The sequence below is a fragment of the Lolium perenne genome, chromosome 3, assembly GCF_019359855.2.
Source record: "Lolium perenne isolate Kyuss_39 chromosome 3, Kyuss_2.0, whole genome shotgun sequence".
Classification (NCBI taxonomy): Eukaryota; Viridiplantae; Streptophyta; class Magnoliopsida; order Poales; family Poaceae; genus Lolium; species Lolium perenne.
The window spans coordinates 149932048-149938047 of NC_067246.2; positions in this window are offsets into that span (position 1 = coordinate 149932048).

The window sequence follows — 6000 nt, forward strand, 5'->3', positions numbered from 1 at the left end:
CCGGTTACTTCTCAACCCGAGCTCCTTTACCTATGCGCTTTACATTGTGATATCTATCATGCTTGATGTGCTATAACTAGCTTGTTATCACCTTGTTGCTCATCATGCTAGCATAGGTTATTGGTGCTCTTAGGCAAACCCCTTGTTGGTAGGCTTTGAGCCAAACTAGTAAACACATGTGTAGTTTTATTCCGCCTAGTTTAGCTCTCAAGTAGAAGTTTTTATACACCGCCTATTCACCCCCCTCTAGGCGACGTCCTAGTACATTCAGTAACCTTGCTAACGCCGTCTTCATCGAACATAACTTCATACCTGCCCGGTTATGTCCCAAAGAGGCAGCAATAAGTACGGGTTCATACTTAACAAGACTTCAAGACGTATAAGCATTCGTCAACCAGTCGTCCTTTGTACTTGAGGCACGCATGGGACTTAGAAGACGCAAGAGGGACGTCATAGGCAATATAGTGGGGTTAAGCGGCAGTGCGCAAGCACTTAGAAGACACTCTACAACAGTCGTCTATCAGAGAAGGTGAGAGAGCGCACAACTAACAGTTCTATACTCTACAAACATAACATGGCCGATGTGTTCCCCCCTCGCAAGGAGGTACTTAAAAGGTGTCAACACCCGGATTTTTAAGTCCAGATGCATATTATGCCATACATCGCAATCCCAGGAAGATTGTTTTTGCGAGACATAACAGTTGAATATCATAGAGTCATCATTCATTACAATACCAACATAGTCATTACATAAAAAGGATCACATGATCCAGTCTCATTACAACACTTGATCTAATGATCATTACACAAATACGTAGCAGAAGCGAAGTAGTAGTGGACTATCTATTCCACAGGCAACGCTTGACGTTAGAAGAAGCTCCTAGTTGTCGTAGACGTCCTGTTGGCCGTCATCTTCATACTGCTGTTCAGCTTCATAGTCTGTCCATTTGAATAGCCAGGGACACAGCCGTGAGTACTTTCAAGTACTCGCAAACTAATACTAGAGTAAGCACTAATAGTTCTGTTGAGAGTGTTCTAAACTCTAGGGTTATTTGCATAAAGCCAATTTTATTTCATAAACACTTTAGTAAAAGACTCCTCATATGCTAACTAACTCAGGTAGGAACATTAGTGTCATTCCCACAACTCTGTTGTGATTCAATTCAAAGTCACCTTTCAAGTTCAATTCACAAGTCATATTTGATATAAATTTCTGATGACGGAACAGTATGGCCTTTCCAACTGTCCATGACCGCGGATGCGGCTATTCGAATAGTTTTACACTCTGCAGAGGTTGCACACTTGTGCCACAACATTTGATTGCATCCGTCAAGGTTAACCTTGAATAATCGTAACTCAGTACACGGATCATCAACCGTTAACCTTTCACTTACACACCCTAGTATAGGCACCTCTCCCCATGAGCTTGGCCTCCCGGTGATAGCCAACTGTTATCCCAGGAACTTCACAGGGCTTGGGTCGTACATTCACCTCATTTCACGTCATTTCACTTTTAACGGAGGCAGCCTCGGCATGACCTCTATGATGTTTGTTTAGAGGGAACCCATACTAAGATACATAAACATCCAGTTAAGCCCTACACATAATCAGGTATTGTGGGGGTACTCAAGAATTGGAATGATATCGCATCCAACCTGTAACATCTCAAATTTTAAAGCAATGAAGAAGAGGAATTCCAAATACCCAGAATTTAGAACCAACAAAAACTTTTATTTGCATATAGTGCTATGCATAGGACTTGTGCATTATTGTGTGAAATGCCATGATGATTGCTTATGTGCTTATGTGTGCATTCTAAAACCCTATCTTGATCATGAGAAGATCATCTAGCAAATCCAAAATAAGAAATTAAAGAAAAGGGAAATTTCACCAAAAACCCTCACATATGGTTTATGCCATTTTTGCTACCATTAGTTGTATAATGTTACTACACACTTATAAACACTTTTGAAATCAAAGAAATTCAAATCAAATCAAATTTGAACTCAATTTGTGCTCACATGCACTAATGGTCAAATCTGCCATTTTTAGTCTGATCACTACTTTGAGCCTCTGTTTTTAGAGATTTTCAAACCAAAAAATTCCAACTCTTTGCACCTCATCCAAGTACACATCAAGGTGAACAACTTTGGTAAAGACCACCAGTACAAATTAATCTTGGATCAAAAACTATGCTCAAGCAAAGTTGAGACTTTTTAACAAATTCAACATCACAGCTACTATGAAATTTTGCATTTCTTTTTATTTTTGAAATGCCACCACCACCATTCTGTGTCTCTGGTCATTAGAATCAAGTCCAATCCATCCCTCTCACAATTTTCAAATTAAATTGCATAAGACACATTTGACTAAAACTTGGGAATTCAATTCAAATTCAAATCAAAAACACTATTCTCAATAGTGTTTGGCCCAAACCCTCTCACCACTTGTCTCAACCCTGTCCCCCGGTCCCCTCTAAACCTAACCCATGTATAGGAACCCTAAATAAAGGGCTAGACATGGCCAAGCCATGGCCATGCCGGCCACCTCCCATGCACCCATGATCCCCTCTCTCCTCTCACCTCCAAACCCTGCAACCATGTCCCACTGAACCTCCCTAGTCCCCTGAGCATCATAGTGCGTGCCATTGCCGGAGAGGAGGCCGACAGACGCCAGACACGCGCGCGCCCACGACGCCCTGCGCATGCCGAAGACGGCATGGGCATGCCCACGGGCACACATAGCACCACGCGTCGCCTCGCCAACTCGCGCCACCCCTGGCCCCCTCTCTCTTCCTTGAGCACCCTCGTGACACCGCGACACCGCCAGACAAGCTCACGACACAGAGCCGCGCCCGCCGCCGCCGGAGACGAAGACCGTGTCACGCCATTTCCGCGCAATACCCCACATGCCCCTGACCGCGTTAGGCACCGCCTAGCCTAGCCAGCGCCGCCCAGAGGACCGCCTGGACGTGCTGAATAGGACGCCGCCCTCGCCTAGCTCGATAGCTCGCCGGAGAGCCCGCGCCATTGTCGACTTGCCGCAACACCATGTCACACCTCCGCGCCTATAAAAGGAGGCCTCCCCTCGACGATTTCTCACACCTCCGCACTCACCTCTCCTCCCTCGACCTCCTCAGCCACTCGCCGCTCGACATTAGCCGCCGTAGCTCGCAAATTGCTCCATCACTGCCGTGCGCTGTCGCGGAAGCTCGCAGTCGATTGGAGCTGCCCCAGGACGCGCCGCTTGTACCAGGAGCTTCGCCGTCGTCGACATCATCATCGAGCATACTGCCAACCCTCGCTGGAGCCACGGTGAGCTCGCCGGACCCCCTACCTCACCCCGCCAGTAGCTCGATCTCGCCATCGACGACGATGGACGTGGTCCGTCGGATTACGTTCTAATCGTGCGGCTCACACGCCCCCGTACCGCTTCGCGTTAGAAGAGAGGCTGACGGGTGGATCCCACCCATCAGGCAGCCCACACGTCGTGGATGCGTGGTGGGCTGGCCCTTTGCCTGTTTAAATGAAATAGGCCCAGTTAGTTTCCCGCCGACCCGTTTAATTCAAATTCGTATTTTCCAGTTTGATTCAAATTTCAATACTGGCCCTGTTTTCAAAATTGAATAGATTCAAATTGGCTCAACCAAATTTGATGAATTACATACTGTTGGAAAGCTAGAGAAAAGATCTACACAACTCCACTGTTATAATCTTGAGATTCATTGTGGAATTAATGTGACAAAAAGAACAAGTCAGGGACTTTTGCAACTTCAAACAATTATTAAAAATCAACCAAAAATGCTATTGAGTTGATTTCAACTCTCATATATCACATTTCATATACCCTAATTTATTATGTAAAAATATGGCATGGTTACTTTGTGTGATCATGGCCTAGTTGAAATAAAGGACTATATGGCTATTCTAGTCAAATGATATTGTCCAAAACTATTATGTAAATTTTATGAGAGGCTTGCTCTCATTTAAATCTTGTCCCAAGTAACTTCATGTGATGTTGTGACCTTGGTTTCTCACATTGAATTACTTGGAGATATTAAATCATAAGTGGTATTGTTAAATGGTATGTGGTATTCTACCTCATTTAAATTATTTTCCCAAATAGTGATGATGAATGGTTGACTTTGGTCAACATGGATTCATGCATGATTGTTGGAGAAGATTAAATCTTAATAAGATTCAATGAGGGGAAATTATTTCCTCCGAGAACTAAATAGAAACTCTAACCTACATATGTAATGAGAGGAAGTTATTTTTCCTAAAGAAAGAAAACCAAATTCAACTAATATGTTATGTGTGTCACGATATTAGAATAGTTTGTGTGAAGCCATGGTGTGCTTAGTATAGCTCTTGAACCTTGTTTGGTGATTGTTATCTCGTATCCGTTTTTAGACGCTAGTACCGGAGACTATCAAGAGGAGGAGGGCTTCTACCAAGAAGAGGAAGAAGAGAACTGTGATCACTACCCCAACCAAGGCAAGCTGATATTCTTGCAAGTGCAAATCTCTATTTGAGCAAGGCAACATTACTTTTACCTTATGTGCAACAATCCCATCCCAAGTTTTTACCCTACAAGTTTTTACTTGGTTTATTAAGAAGTTACTTTTATAGTTAACTTTGGTCTAAGTTTAGAGTAGTACAAGAATAGTAAAGTTAGCCTCAAAGATGAATAAGCAAGATAGAACCCCTCATGATTAGTGCTAGTGCTAACAACTAAAATTGACTACTCTAGATGGGAACTTGTGATTTGAAATGAATTTTGAAAACTTTGGAATGATGAGTCATTCTATTGAAAGACCTTTGAAGGTGAATATGACTTGAATGATATGGTGGATTTTGATTAAAACTGATATTGGTTTGGATGCGATACCTTTCCAATTTTGGAGTACCCCCACAATACCTGATTATGGGTAGGGCTTAACTTGAAGTTTATACATCTTAGTATGGGTTCCCTCTGAACAAGCATCATAGGGGTTATGCCGAGGCTGCCTCCGTAGAATGTGAAATGATGTGAAATGAGGTGAATGTACGGCCAAGCCTTGTGCAGTTCCCAGGCTGACGGTTTGTCTTCACGGGGAGGCCAAGCTCATGGGGAGAGGTACCTATACTAGGGTATGTAAGTGAAATGTTATGGTTGATGATCCGCGTACTGAGTTACGATGATTCGGGGTTATCCCTGACGGATGTAATCAAATGTTGTGGCACAAGTGTTCAACCTCTGCAGAGTGTAAACCTATTCGAATAGCCGTGTCCACGGTTACGGACGGCTGGAAAGGCCATACTGTTACCGGTGTCAGAAAATTCTTGAAAATGTTGGTGAAATGAATGGTGACTTGACTTGAATCACAACTGAGTTGTGGGAATGACACTAATGTTCCCACTTGAGTTAGTTAGAACATGAAGAGTCTTTTATCAAATACTTGTGAACTAAAACTGGCTTTATGAAAAATAAACTAGAGCTTAGCACTCCCTTACTAGAATTAATGGTACTTACACTAGTATTAGTTTGCGAGTACTTAAAGTACTCACGGCTGTGTCCCTGGCTATTCAAATGGCCAGATTATGAAGAGGAGCAGAACTACCAAGGTGACGACCAGCAGGACGCCTACGACAACTAGGAATCTTCTGACGTCAAGCGTTGGCCTGTGGACTAGATAGTCCCTTTTATTACGCTTCCGCTATGAATTGTGTTTGTTGATCGTTAGATCAACTATTTGTGTAATATGGATCATGTGATCTGAATTTGTAAGACAAGTATGGTTTGTAATGAATGATGACTTATGATATTCGACTGTTATGTCTCGCAACAACAATATTCCCGGGATTACGATGTATGGCATAATAGGCATCTGGACTTAAAAATCCGGGTGTTGACACAACCCAATCATCAGTTTTATGAAGTTCACCAACTCAATTCAAGTCACATTCACCTTCAAAATCATTCAATGGAATAACTCATCATTCCAAGGTTTTCAAAGTC